The following is a 15,841-nucleotide window of genomic DNA, read 5'->3' as shown; positions in this document are numbered from 1 at the left end:
CTTTCCAGTGATTCTCGTGAATACTTGCAAATCAAATCTGACAAGGTTCACTCATTACAATCCTCTGGTCTCTTCCATGAGTCTACAAGCCCTGGGAGCAGATCTAAACATTAATACATACTATATGGTTCCCAAAGTAGGAGAGCTCTGTGAGTTGAGTCAATGTTGGTTTCCACGGTTCAAGTAACACAATTTTCTTTCTCTTGAGTTGCAATTTAATACAAATCAATGTAAATGCTGAAGTAGATTCACACTGACATGTATTGGTGTGTGACAAAAACAGTAAACTGAATATTTTACACAGTGTTAAAGGGTTGGCTCATAAAGAAAATCCCTTTCCATATACCCAATAAGGGTATACAATTGCTAGAATATATTAGTGAAGCCTTTGGAACTATCTGGAGTTCTGCATTGATTACTAATAAAATGTGGTTGGATTGTTATCTAAGTCACAATTATAGACAAGCACAAATTAACCAAAGCTATAACACAAACCCCTTTTACCTATCATGTTTTATTGAGTACAATGAGTAAACATCCACCATGCAGGGAGAAAAGTAAATGATCCCGTGCTCGCTTCAGCAGCACATATACTAAAACTGGAATGATAAAGAGAAGATTAGCATGGCTCCTGCGCAAGGATGACACACAAATTTGTCAAGTCTTCCAATGAACATATGAACACATGAACTTTATAACCTGTACTTTCCAATGTTTTTTTTAGCTGCAAATCTGATTTGTGCAGTGCTGGGGTGTGATGTTGGACCATCCATACAAAAAGGTGTTTTAGCTTATCAATATTCCTGGGTTGCCATGCATACACAACACACTTCGGGTCATGCCACAATAGGAGTTAAGGTTGGGCATATGATTTGGCCATTCCAATACAAAAATCTTTCTTTTTCAGTCATTTATTAGCTGATCTATGTGTACTTTTAGGTCATTGTCTCCTTCCATCACCCAACAGCTCTTCCACTTGAGGTCATGGACTGCTGTTGTAAGGGCCAGCTTTACGCGCGCTCCCATTGAAGTGAATGGGAAGTGTTTAGAAGCGCTCGCGTGTACGGCTCAGAATGAGCCGAGCGCTTACGCCGTGTGAAGGGGCCCTTAGATTCTCCTGTAAAGCATATTGCTGCACCTTAGAAGTAATTGCTCCATAAGTGATCACAATGGTCTCCAGGCACTGCAGAAGTTCCACTTTTGCCACATCTATCCATGAGACACTTTGCCGAATAGCCCTTGAGGAAAGCATTAACATAGAGGTTCACTTACTTTTTCTCCCTGCACTGTGAATGTTTGCTCAATGTGCCAATAAAATACATGCACAAACAATGTATTTTTAGTTTAGATTGTGCTTATCTATAATCGCTACTTCAATAACAATCACATGTTATTAGTAATTTAGTAATTCCAAAAAGTTCACTTACTGTATGGACATCTAAAAGAGGGATCCCCTGCTCAGGACCCCCACTAAGAATGGCCACAACCTCTTTAAGGCCACACAGAAGGTGGTTACGAAATATAAAAGTAAGTGTATTGATCTTTGAACAATGAAAAAAGTATGTAAAGTTATTTTGTGGCATGGGACTTAGGGTGCGTTCACATAGCAGAAAAAGAAGAGGAATTAGAGGTGGGTTTTCAACCACTCATTTGACTCTGATGAATGATCCTACTCAGCAAATTGACTAGTACTGTGGCTTGTGTGACCGAATCAATCAATAATCAAAATCAGTGCCAAATTCTGGCCCTAAAGTTGCTGCCCCTCAAAAATTACCACCAAATTCCAGCCCGAAAGTTGCATTAAATTAACACTGACTTACTAGCCATCTAATGTGGATGACACATAATGTTGAGAGAGAGGAGATTTGGGCACATTGAATTTTAATATGGCTGATACTTTGTTCTCAAGGGAAATAAGTCATCTCTGACAACTCTTTTCCATTAAAAATATGTGCTGTATACCATACACAGAGCCGTATGAGGCATATACATATCAGGTAAACCAGTATATGGCCTTCATTAGCCTTGAGCGTCACAAATCTGTAGTGTCTATGAAATTATTAGATGCTCGATATTATATATATATATTTCCCACTTATTTTCAATGTGTTCATGTTCATTTGTATCTGCATTCCCTTCCGATCAGCAGGAACTATACTACATAAAGCATGTCAGAATTTACATATTTATTAAAACTGCAGAAGAAATTGAAGTAACAATTCTTTTCTATGTCTGTCCTCTTTATGTCTTATTACTTCATAGTACCAACACTGAGAATATCAGTTGCATATCAAGCAGTCGTGTCTTACTTCAATACCAAGAGCCAGTGCCATGTTCACGATGCAAATGGCTGCCCATGGCTTATCTAAATTAAACACTGTGACCCAACTACAATTTTGTTCTTATCTGGGTCTTAATAGGAGATAAGAAGAAAGACTTTAATAATTACCACCAGAAAATTCTGGATAGATATTCAGTGCAGGTTATTACTCAAGAGCATTGCAGATTTGTCTTGGTTGCTCTAGAAAATATAAAAATTCATACCAAACAGAAAGCGTGATAAGCGTTAGAAGATTACTAGTAAATTGCTGAATGAATATAATTTCTTGGGGTTTGTATAATGAAACTTCCTTTAGTCGGAACCACTGACTTTCTAATTGCTAATGCAACCATTCTAATTTTCTAATTAAATCATTCTGGTCTTTCTTTTTTTTTTTTTTTCTTCGTTCTTTTGCAAGCAGCTTATCTCTTACCAGAGTAGACTGGCTTTATTACTTAGGATAACATCACATTTATCTGAAAGCTGCAGAGTCTAGGGCAGAAGCCTGCAAACTGTAGTCCCAGAAGCCTCTCAAAATTCATGTCAGGAAATACTATGTTGATAACTTGGAAGGTTTTATCGTGCCTTAAAGAGAATCTCCTGGCAGAAAGTGAACATTCAGCTTATGCCTGAAGATAGAACAAACTCATACGCTCAAATGTCTTACTATGATGGGGTTTAGCATTGTGAAAATCTGTGGGCTCCCCGCCCTAGTCTACTAAAAGATCAAGATACTATCAGCACCTAGATGGACTGGAGCTATAAAGTGCTTAGTTGTTAGATTGTTCTTGGCCGGGACTCATTCTGCCGACAGCTATTTAGTTCCCCCATCAGCATTCAAGTCTTTTTAAGAGGGAGAAAGTGATAAGATACTTTCAGACTGCTCTGGCAGGAGTTTAGCTTATGTGGGAACTAAGGATGGGGCATGCTGAAATCCAACATGTCTGATTCTTCTTTCCCCAACATATTCTGTTGTGGACAGGTTTGAGACACAGTCAGTCAATTCCACTACAATCGGTTGCCAGGATTGGACTATGAGTGGTCTTAGCATTTACTATCATTTTTCTAATATACTTAAATGGGTTTTCCCATCTCAGTGTTTCAGCAGTTTGCCTACAGTGTCTTCTTGTCACTTCCTGTATTTCTCTCCTCTTTCCCCCTAGCTTGCTGAACACTATGTATTATCACAATACTTATGCAGATAATATGCAGATGCTTTTAGAGAACAGACTCAGTGTTATCTGTGTGTTTACATAGAGAGATAACAGACCAGGCTTTATCAGCAAACTTCAATTAGCTTAGGAAGGGCCGCAGCTAAAGAAGTTGGCGCAGGCCCGGTATGATTGGGATTCCCCAGTCTGGCACGTGCCTGGCTCTGCAGCACCACAGGGGTTAACTCCTTGTTAAGTGCTGTTTACAGTTCATGGCCCGGTCTCCAGGTGGTGACCGGTCCATGACCCTCACTGCATGATATATATATCCCCTCTCCTTCCTCTCATTCCCTGTCTCTTCCCCGGATTTAAGCTTTCCCTCCCGCCCGCCCTATGTGAGCGTTCTATGGTATGGTTTTGTTTGTGTTTTTTCTTTTCTTCTTTTTCAGGATACCGTCCTTCTCTGTCATGACAGCCGGCAGTTGGAAGGTCTGGCAGGGCACGCTTTAAGGTTATTTGGGGAGAATATGGGGGACCCAAGATATAGGGTACCCCCCCTTTTCAGTTATGTTCATGGGAGAAAAATGCATATTAAACGAGTAATAATGGATGTTTTGCCAAGCAGTATTCTGACTTATTGTCCGCTTTCGAGTCGGCGCGTTGCGGCTGGGAGCTGTTATCCTACTGCTTCCCCTTTTGGTGGGCCCCGTCAGACCTCCCATTTGTAAAGTTGTTTTATTTACTTGTTTATTTTGTTTAAATAAATAGGCTGTTGTGGCCGTTCTTATCCATCGGAATTTTGTGTCTGTCTCAGTTATTTCATTATTAAGTAGCTATTTTCTATTGTCAGCAAAGAGGTTTGGGGTTAACCATTTGTTTACTTGGAAGGACTTGGGAATATCCCAGTCAAGCTGATTGTCCTGCCAGCAGAGCAGTGAGTAAGTGACCTATAGGTCCGTGGTTATAGCAATGCTGTGTAAACAATTGGAGGAATAAGTTCACATAGCAGACAAACAAAGCAGCATTTCTAAAGCAATATATATAGGAAAAGTCTTCAATTTACTACCAGTATAGATAGGATCCTTGAGATGGGACAACCCCTTTAAGACAGATTAATACAATAGCCAATACATATTAAGCTCCATTGAAAGTAATGGCCTATACTGTATGCACATGCTTAAAAGTGTACTTAAACATTAAATAAACATTGCATAAATCAAAAGTACATGGCGTGTTCATGAGAAAAAATACTTTTTCTGTTCATTTATGAGTTTTGCCCTTTGTATAGTGGAGACTACGGTAGCAGCTTTGATGTTTGCCATGGACAGCAGACGGAAAGTTGAAGAGACTCTAATAACTCTCTCTCTTAGGGAGCCTTCACACGGAGTAAACGCTCGGCTCATTCTGAACGTAAACTCATTCAGAGTGAGCGGCATTAAAACAGATCCCATTGATTTCTATGGGTGCCGGCATACGCATGCGCTCCATTGAAATCAATGGGAGGCTTTTTTACCTATTGCTTTCAATGTGATACGCGCGTATCACATTGAAAGCATTTACTACTCGATCGAATACAGTGTACAGCATTCGGCCAATCAACGCTGGTTCTGCCGAAGGCTCATCTGTGAGGAGGCGGAGTCTAAGACGGACCACAATGGAGACTACTGTGGTCCGATCTTAGACTCCGCCTCCTGACAGACGAGCATCTGGCAGAACCAGCGTTGATTTGCCGAATGCTATACAGTGTATAGAATTATAGGTTCTGAATCGAATCTTTACTGTGAATAGCGATAGTATTCGAACGAATACGAGTATTTCGAATACCGTAGTATTCGTTCAAATACTTACTCGATCTAATACTACTCACTCATCTCTATTGATGACCTATCCCTAGATTATTGGGTCCAACATTGGCCACTCCCACCAATCAGCTGCAGACTCTTCATTGAATGCCAAACACAGCACCATACACTGTATCGTAACGGTTCTTGGTATCACAGCTCAAGCCATTCAAAACAAGGTTATTTCCTGCAGTATTTATTCGCTGTGCTTCACTACTTGGGACATTAGCCTAAGGCTAAGGACCCTTGTTGCCAAAGTACTGTTTTTTGTGTTGCAGATTATGCTGCAGTTTTTTTAAGCCAAAGCCAGGAGTGGACTGAGCAGTAAAGAGAAGTATAAGAGCTTCCTATATATTTCCCATTCTTTTTATAGCCATTCTCGGGTTTGGCTCAAAAAAAAAATAAAAAAAAATGCAGCAATATGTGCAACAAAAAAGCAGCTTTTCTGCAACTGATTTCAGCAAGGACAGCCATCTATTATATGTGTATGGGGGTGTGCTGACTCTCCCCCAACAGATGATGCAAAGGGAGCAAAGGATCGATCCTACAAAGGATTCTTTTGTTCTCAGGAAAAATATAAGTAAGGCTACATTCACACGAGTGTTTAATGGCCATGTGATGTCTGCTTTTTTTTTAACAGACACCATGCGACAGCATTAAATTCAATGAAAATGAGAGCTATTCACAAGACTGTTATGATGGTTTATGGACTGTCATGGCCTATTTTAGTGCCCCTCAGGTGCAAGATAGTCCTGAAAAATTTATATTTATATTGCACCACGGTGGTCTGAATATAGTCTCTGCAAGAGTTGTCTAGCAGAAGCTTATTCCCCTCTAAGGTCCCGTTCCCACTGAGTAACACGCTGCTCATTCTGACACGTAAACACGTGTCAGAGTGACCACTGTAAAACAGAATCCCATTGACTTCAATGGGTGCCGTCTTATGCATGCTACACATTGAATTGCCAAAAATGCCAAACCCGTGTTCACTGCTTTTTGAAAAGAAAATGTCAAAGATGCAAAAAAAAAAAAGCCATGCAATGTTCAAAAATACAAACAAAAACTCCAGCAGACACAGTTTGTAAATGTTTAGAGTGCAGGCAGACGATTTTGTTTCTGTATAGTCACCAAGATTTAGCATTATAACATATGCATCAGTGGCTGTGAATGAGATTCCCTGTATTTCGGTTGCACTAGACACCTTGAAATGCCATTGCAATGATTTATCCGTCACATCAGTTCTTTGCTAGCAATGTGCTTTGGAGAGAGGCCAGAGTAATTTGCAAGAAAACAAGATCGACTGCTCTGTGCATAGTAAATATTATTTTTTATTGCCAAATTAAATCTCTGTCTTTAGGAGCTTACTTTAGCAATGCATGTTGCACCTGTTTAACATCAATAAAATAAATACTAGAGCTCAACCTTGTAAACTGGCAACCCAGATAAGCAGCAGAAGGCTTTATTTACTAGCTATACTTTACAGGAACGTAAGGAAGATATTTGTCCCATTGGAGGAGTTTCATGTTGGCGATGCCAAAGTCTTTCCAGCTGGGATCCAAGTGTCAATGTGCCGCTTTATAACCCCAATTGTTTTGCCAAATGTTGCTGTGACATTGTTCTCAGACATCAAAAACATCTTTTAAAGGTTGTCATTAACTGCCATTAATGTAAAACACTGATGTTGGGAGCCTTAAAGGGAATGTCCACCATTTTGTTTTGTTTTTCTAAAGATGTCCAACATTTTGTGCTGATTAATATCATACTATATCTTTATAGATAGCAGGGCTCTGATCTCCTGATACAGAGCTCCAAATCTCTTACATAGATATAGAGGACCTTTCACCGCCTCCACCAAGTCCAACTCAATGGGATCCATCAATAGATGCTGCTTCACTGATTCCAGTACAGTTGCATTTTTTTCTAGCTTCAACAATTAGCAAGCAATCATTTATGATAGCTTTAGTACAATTTTGTTCTCTACTGTCAGGTAGGCGGTCCTAGACGGGAGCAAAAACACAGGGACCGCCCACCTGTCAATAGAGAGTATAATTATGCTGAAACTAATAGTAATGGTTGCTTGGGATCTGTGGGGAGCAGGAGAAAAAAATCCAGCTGTAGAACCTATATAGATCTATCTATAATATATATATATATATATATATATATATATATATATATATATATATATATATATATAAAACTCAAATCCTGTAGTAGTCTGCTCTATACAAATCCACAGTTCTCGCCCGATTTGGGTGAAATTTGGCATGCCCCCTCTCCACGCACAGGAACAGAATACTGCGCACATTACATCTTTCTAGCGTCCCCCCATCATGAAATTTGGGCCCCCGAAGTTAGGCCCTATACATATAATGGGGAAATGTGAAATCTGTACTATACAGGAGCTCTCATCACTGAAGCTGCTGAGGTAAAGTGAAAGCTGAGCTCTGATTGGTTGGTATGGGCAACTCCACAAGTCTGCCTGTGAGGCGGCTCCTTCAGGTCATAGTAATACTGTGATGGCCGCTCTGTATTACTCTTCATCCTATTACATCTCTTATCAGTGTCAGGTCCTAGTAATACTGTGAGGGCGGCTCTGTATTACTATTCATCCTATTACATCTCTTATCAGTGTCAGGACATAGTAATACTGTGATGGCCGCTCTGTATTACTCTTCATCCTATTACATCTCTTATCAGTGTCAGGACATAGTAACACTGTGAGGGCGGCTCTGTATTACTCTTCATCCTATTACATCTCTTATCAGTGTCAGGACATAGTAATAGTGTGAGGGCGGCTCTGTATTACTATTTATCCTATTACATCTCTTATCAGTGTCAGGTGAATACTAAAGGCTCAGAATACTAAGGACTGTTTTTTAAAATGCCTCCCAAAAAATGACCCTCTATTGGGCCAGTTTATCCAAAAGCTAAGAGCGCAGAATTGTGTCAAAGAGCTGAGACAAGTAAACAAAGTGACTCGCAGCTTGAAAAGAAACGGATGAGACAGGCTAAATGTAAGGGCCCGTTCACACGGAGTAAACATGCCTGTATTTTGGCAAAATACATGTGTAAAAAATACACATGTAAAAATAAGACTCCCATTGACTTTAATGACATTTTACACGTGTATTTTGACGAGTATTTTGATGTGTATTTTGACGTGTACTTTGACATATTTTTTTACACGTGTAAAAAAATGTCATTGACGTCAATGGGAGTCTTATTTTTACATGTGTATTTTGCCAAAATAAACGCACGTTTCCGCCGTGTGAACAGGCCCTAAGGCAGCTGAGACATCAGAGCAACGGGAATGTTGTCTTCACAAGAACTGGATAAGGCAGGCTGAAGCAAAGGAATATGGAAATATCTGAACAAAAGGATGAACGTTCTGAAAATGACCGTATACGACATATGCAATGGGGCAGCCTGGTCTAGCAACCACATTCATGTCCATCGATTCACTCATGGACTCATGAAGAGTGAACAAGCCATAATGTATCCATTGGAGTTCCTGAATTCTTTGCAGCCTCCTAGAATGCCATCGCATACACTCACTTTATAAATAGCCACAATAATTTTGCTTCGGAACCTTGACCAACCAAAAATATGTAACAGAAGGGGCAACACGGTGGCTCAGTGGTTAGCCTTGCAGCGCTGGAGTCCTGGGTTCGAATCCCCCACCAGGAACAACATCTGCAAGGAGTTTTTATGTTCTCCCCGTGTTTGTGTGTATTTCCTTCTATTCTACAAAGACATACTGATAGGAAAAAATATATATACATTGTGATCCCTATATGGGGCTCACAATCTGCATTAAAAAAAAAAAAAAAGTGTAACAGCACAAAATTGTGCATTAAGAGTCTTCATGCCCAATGTTATTGATGCCACTATTCCTATGGAAAACTCTAAGGGTACATTTACACAAAGGAAAATGGCACTGAATTGGGTGTGGAATCCGCGTCAGATTCAGCACTGAAAAAAAAGCCTTCCATTGACTTCAATGGGTTCCATTTTTCCATGTGAATGCACCCTTAGGCTAAGACCCAACGGGCGTAAATGCATCACGGTTTTTCCTGCAGAGCTTTGAACAGAAAGTTCATGAAGTTTTCCTCCACGGACTTTCTGTTTACAATTATATCTACGGTAAAGCCACCGGCGTTTCCGTAGATATAATTGACATTCTGTAATTTTCAAAACTGCAATGGTTTTGGAAATCGCAGCATGTCTGCGCTGCGATTTTTTCTGCAAGGTGGGCACGGGATTTGCATGAATCCCATCCAGTTTGAAAGTACTGTAAAACGCTGTGATTTTTCCCGCGGGGAAAAAATACGGTGTTTCCGGTCCGTGGGGCCCCAGCCCTAGGGAGCAAATGTTTTCATTCCGCGTATTCCTTTGCTACCAAGAGACATGCCCTTCCCAATCCGACTTGCATTTGCTATGACTATAAACAAAGCACAAGGTCAATCACTTAAAGTAACCAGCGTTAATTTGGAGAGCCTGTGTTTCTCACATGGACAGTTGTACGTTGCTTGCTCTAGAGTGGGTAACCCCCAAAATCTTTTCATATACAGGTATGCACCTGAAGGTAAAACCGGAAACATTGTGTACCAAAAAGCACTACAATAGATAGTTGTATAACTGTAAACCAATGTTCCTCTTTGGTCCGTAATCTACTTATAGATTACACTTGAGGGAGGGGGAAGGGCTGCACTATGTTGTTAAAATTGTTTGTGTAAGGGGCATAAATTTTAATTTTTGATTAAAAAAATAGTTCAAGAAAAAGATGTAATAGTTTACACTACATAATATGTATTGAACATTTAAAATCAATAAAAATGTCAAATTAGTAGAAAAAAACAAAAACAAATTAGTGAAATGCCAAAATAATAAAAATTTAAAGTGGAAAAAAAAGATTTACTGTAGCTCTGAGAATGTCAATTTCAGTGTGACACTGGAAATTTTACTTTAGCATAACCAACAATTTAACATATTTTTCGCAAGCGAAGCCGCGGGTAATCTACTAGTATATAAATATATGAAAGGACATTACAGAGATCTCTCAGATGGTCTCTTTACACCAAGACCTGTAAAAGTGACAAGGGACATCCTCTACCCCGAATCAAAAAAGGTTTTAACATAGCTATACTCGGGCTTCTTTACAGTAAGAGCAGTGAGACTATGGAACTCCCTGCTACGGGATAGGGACTAGATGACTTTCGTTAAAGTGGAAACATCACCAGTTATGGTAACTAGACCTTTTGGGATGGAATGTTAATCCAGGGACTATTTTTACAATTGCCATATTTGGAGTTGAGTTAAAATTTTTTTACTCTGATGGGACAATTGGTGTCAGCTTTATGGGGCTTTTTGCCTTCCTTTGGATCAACTTGGTAAGTTTATTCAGTGGGCGCCTGCACGCCCTTGTCTCTCCTTTTTAGAATTTAAAATGTTTACATTTTTTTGCCCAAAACCACAATCTACGTAAAATATTGCAACACTTTATGCCTTGTATGCCAGAAAACAGGCATAATAGGCATAATAAATCTGCCCCAATGTACTTAGGTCTTTATCCTACCTTAACAACTCTATGCATGTTTTATGAGAGCAATTTGGGAGCAAGTGAGAGTAATTTTTATGACCCCCATGTTTGACTATTTTAAGAATATTTTCATTTCTCAAAAAAAACAACCCTTTCATGACCGTTTAAGCCAATGTTTGGTGCACAGCTCTTATATCTATCAAGTGGTTGCAGAATATACAAAGTAAATACAGTTTTGCAAAAAAAGTTTTGCTTTGGCCATTTCTTCCCATCCTCGTCTGCATATTCTTGATGATATGTTAGCAACCAATGCCAACATCCAATTAAAGTTTTAAAATCAAAATTTGTGTATGGATTTAATTTAAATAGGCATATGGAGTCAGGCGGCCCAGGCTGTCTATCTACTGCTTCTAGCACATCTTTTACCCTGAAATGCAAAATGCATTCTGTTCAGCCAGCTGGGATTTTGCATTAATGAGAATCCAATATATGAAAGGTACAGATAAAGTAAGAAGGAACAAACTTGCTACCAATGATACATGAGCAGTAACAAACTAAAGGAACTTGTTTGCCTCACATCCACAAACCGTCATATAAAACAAAACCTTCCTATAACCTTCTACTAGAAAATGAACATGAGCAAAAGGACGGCATTATATGCCAGCAATATCCACATCCGTATGCATTAAAATTTTCAAAGTTTTACAGAAATCTTGCTGACAAAATGGGGATAACAGAACAGGAGAGTAACTTTGTATTCTTGTTACAAGCTGAACAGTAGTACTCAATGTCAGGTAGCAGATGCAAAAGCAAACAAGATTTTAATGTGAACAAAAGGAGAGAGAAATATCTGACTACAAAAAGTAATATTTTCTCTTTATAGACCATTTGGCGGTGAATATGCTGAACAGTATTCCTCTCTCTTATACACATGTGGGGAGTGAGGGATAAGCCACTGAAAAAACGCTCATACCAGAGCAGCTTATATTACGTGGGGAATCCAACATTCTTCTTTCCACTGACAATTTGTTGAGGTCACACATCAGACTGTTGGGTAATCCCACTGAATTGGCAAATTCCCATACTTGCTGTACATCTAATAATAATAATAATAATAATACATTTTACATTTTATTTATATAGCGCCAACATATTCCGCAGCGCTGTACAATTTATAGGGTTCAGATACAGACATACATAACAAAGAACGTCATTTCACACAATGGGACTAAGGGCCCTGCTCAAAAGAGCTTACAATCTATGAGGTAGAGGGGGTGACACAAGAGGTAGCTGGGGCGGCATTGCTTATACAGTGTTCAGACAATTTTGTGCATTAGGAATTGTGATAGGCTTGTCTGAAAAGATGCGTCTTTAGTTTGCGTTTGAAACTGTAGAAGTTGGGAGTTAATCTGATTGTCCGGGGTAGAGCATTCCAGAGAAGTGGTGCAGCTCGGGAGAAGTCTTGTATACGAGCATGGGAGGTTCTGATAATAGAGGATGTAAGTGTTAGGTCATTGAGTGAGCGGAGAGCACGGGTTGGGCGGTAGACAGAGATGAGGGAAGAAATGTAGGGAGGTGCGGCATTATGGAGAGCCTTGTGGATGAGAGTAATAACTTTATATTTTATTCTATAATGAATAGGCAGCCAATGTAGCGACTGGCACAGACCCGAGGCATCGCTGTAGTGTCTAGCCTGATAGATGAGCCTGGCCGCTGCATTCAGAATAGATTGTAGAGGAGAGAGTTTAGTGAGGGGAAGACCGATTAGTAAGGAATTACAGTAGTCAAGGCGAGAATGAATCAGAGAGACAATAAGTGTCTTTAGTGTATCTCTGGTAAGGAAAGGGCGTATTCTGGAGATGTTTTTGAGGTGGAGGTGACATGAACGTGCGAGTGATTCAATATGAGGGGTGAAGGAAAGGTCTGCGTCAAATATGACCCCAAGGCAGCGGGCATGCTGCCTAGGAGTTATAGTAAGGCCTGAGACTGCAATGGATATATCAGGGACAGATCTGTTAGATGGTGGAAACAGTAGTAGTTCAGTCTTAGAGAGATTTAGTTTCAGATAGAGCGAGGACATGATATTAGAGACAGCAGAGAGACAGTCACTGGTGTTCTGTATGAGTGCAGGGGTGATGTCACGGGAAGATGTGTATAATTGGGTGTCATCAGCATAAAGATGGTACCTGAAGCCAAATCTGGCGATGGTTTGTCCAATGGGGGCTGTGTAGAGAGAAAAGAGCAGGGGGCCGAGGACCGAGCCCTGAGGAACCCCAACAGCAAGGGAAAGAGGAGAGGAAACAGAGCCCGCAAATGATACACTGAAAGTGCGGCCTGAGAGATAAGAGGAGAACCAGGAGAGCGCAGTGTCATTGAGGCCAACTGAGCGGAGCATAGTGAGGAGAAGTTGATGGTCAACAGTGTCAAAAGCTGCAGAGAGGTCCAGAAGAATAAGAAGAGAGAAGTCACCATTGGATTTAGCCTTTAGTAGATCATTAGAGACTTTTGTGAGAGCTGTTTCAGTAGAGTGCAGAGCGCGGAAACCAGATTGTAAGGGGTCAAGCAGAGAGTTAGCAGAGAGATAACGGATTAACCGAGAATAAACCAGGCGTTCCAAAAGTTTAGAGATGAAGGGGAGGTTAGAGACGGGTCGATAGTTAGCAGCACAGGATGGGTCCAGGGAGGGTTTTTTCAGTAGCGGGATTATAACAGCATGCTTGAAGGAGGATGGGAAGATTCCAGAAGAGAGAGAGAGGTTAAATATTTTAGTAAGGTAAGTAGTGACAGCAGGGGACAGAGATTGGAGAAGGTGTGAGGGGAAGGGGTCACTACTGCAGGTTGTGGGGCGAGATGAAGAAAGTAGCTGGGAAACTTCCTCTTCTGTGACAGGTTCAAAAGATGAGAATGGACAGTCTAAAGTGCGGCTGGTGAGGGGATCAGTACTATCGTAGGTGTGGGAGTCAATGCCACCTGGGGCTTGGGCAGTAATTTCCTGACGGATCTTATCAATTTTATCATGGAAATACATGGCCAGGTCATCAGCACTAAGGTCTGTGAATGGCGTCTGCACCTTGGGTGTGAGTAAGGAGTGAAAGGTTTCAAAAAGCCTTTTAGGGTTGCTGGAGAGAGAAGAGATGAGGGCGGTGAAATAGTCTTGTTTGGCAAGGTAAAGGGCAGAGCTATATGTTTTAAGCATAAACTTGAAGTGGAGGAAATCTGCAGGTGAGCGTGATTTTCTCCATAGACGTTCGGCACACCTAGAGCAGCGCTGAAGAAATCGTGTCTGTGGCGTGTGCCAGGGCTGATGCCTCCTATGTGGGACTTTACGAGTGGAGGGGGGAGCAACCTCATCCAATGCATTTTTGAGGGTATCATTATAGTGACTGGTGGCCAGATTGGGACAGGAGATTGAAGAGATGGGGGACAGGGAGGACTGTAGAGTATCTGAGAGGTGCTGGGTGTCAATAGCACGCAAGTTCCTATATGTGTGATGGGTAGGGGCGTCTTGTGAAGGGGAGAGAGCACTGATGGTGAGAGATAGAAGATTGTGGTCAGAAAGCGGCAGAGAAGAGTTAGAAAATTTAGAGACTGTGAGGAGTCGATGGAAGACTAGATCAATCGTGTTACCGTCTATATGTGTGGCGGAAGAAGAACATTGTGAGAGACCAAGAGAAGTGGTTAATGAGAGAAACTGTGAGGCAGCCGGGGAGTGAGGAGGGGCAATAGGGATGTTAAAGTCACCCATGATGAGGGTAGGAATGTCACTGGATAAAAAGTGGGGAAGCCAAGAAGCAAAGTGGTCCAAAAATTGGTAGGGTGAGCCAGGTGGGCGGTAGATCACAGCTACACGTAAGGAGAGTGGCCGGAAAAGTCTGATAGCATGGACTTCAAATGAGGAGAATGTGAGTGAGGGGACCGGGGGAATGGACTGAAAAATGCACTGCGGTGACAGCAGTAATCCTACCCCACCACCCTGCCTATTATCAGGCCTAGAGGTGTGTGCGAATTGTAGGCCACCATGACACAGAGCAGCAGGGGAGGCAGTGTCTGCCTGCTGGATCCAAGTTTCAGTAAAGGCGAGCAGGCCGAGGGATTTACTAAGGAATAAGTCATTAATGTATTCTAGTTTGTTACACACTGAGCGGGCGTTCCAGAGAGAGCAGTTAAAAGAGACAGGGGAGAGATGAGGGGAAGGAACACGGTAAATATTGATGAGGTTTGTAGGCCTTCTATGTGTGCAGGAAGAAGAGTTAGTGAAGGAAGGAGGGCCGGGGTTAGGAGAGATGTCCCCAGCAGCCAGGAGGAGTAACATGGACAGAGACAGAAGGTGGTTCAGGGATTTATGTGGGCGCTTCTGTTTGGTGTCACTGCTAAAAGAAATAAAGGGATGATTAAAGAGTGTGAAAAGTGTGTGAGAGCTGTACATGGGAGAAGGAAGAAAAGAGGGACTGATATGGATGGTGTATACTGGTGGTAGAGATGGAGGAGAGATCTGCAGGAAGACAATGGCTAAGATAGTAAGAGACAGTGCAGCTACAGGATACCATGAGGTAAAACTTGTTGTTTTAGGTTGAAATTTACCTGGTGTTCTGCCATGGTTAGCCTGTTCCGTGCCATGTTTAAGTGCACTTTGGTTAATCTGCACTTCGGTTAAGATGCAATTTGGTTAAGATGCATGCTGCAGATGAGATGCCCCCGCATATGAGATGCACCCCATAAGCTATATCTACTTATATAGGAAAGCACAGCTTCAGACTAGCACTAATTTAAGTCGTTAACTAATTAATCTACAAACTGTGACACATGAGGAGACTGGCAGTGTGGATCCAAGTAAACACTTGGCCAGAAACACCAATAAAATCAGTGAAGATCAAAAGACTGACACTAGTGCAGATAAGAAGACATGGAAGTGCAAAAAATATACAGCCTGGATGAAATGCTAGGATATAGTTCAGTAATCAGGCAGAGGTGAAATACAGAGGTGAAA

General features: G+C 41.1%; 1 non-coding gene across 1 annotated transcript; it reads left to right on the top strand.

Moving 5' to 3' along the window:
• Positions 1 to 569: 569 nt before the first annotated feature.
• Positions 570 to 676, top strand: LOC142217760 (U6 spliceosomal RNA). The gene has a single exon (XR_012717406.1). It is a non-coding gene; the product is annotated as a U6 spliceosomal RNA (small nuclear RNA).
• The last annotated feature ends 15,165 nt before the right edge of the window (positions 677 to 15,841 follow it).

This window comes from Leptodactylus fuscus, chromosome 8 (genome assembly GCF_031893055.1).
Source record: "Leptodactylus fuscus isolate aLepFus1 chromosome 8, aLepFus1.hap2, whole genome shotgun sequence".
Lineage (NCBI taxonomy): Eukaryota > Metazoa > Chordata > Amphibia > Anura > Leptodactylidae > Leptodactylus > Leptodactylus fuscus.
Note: the sequence above shows the minus strand (reverse complement) of the source record. Positions and strands in the feature narration are given on the sequence as shown.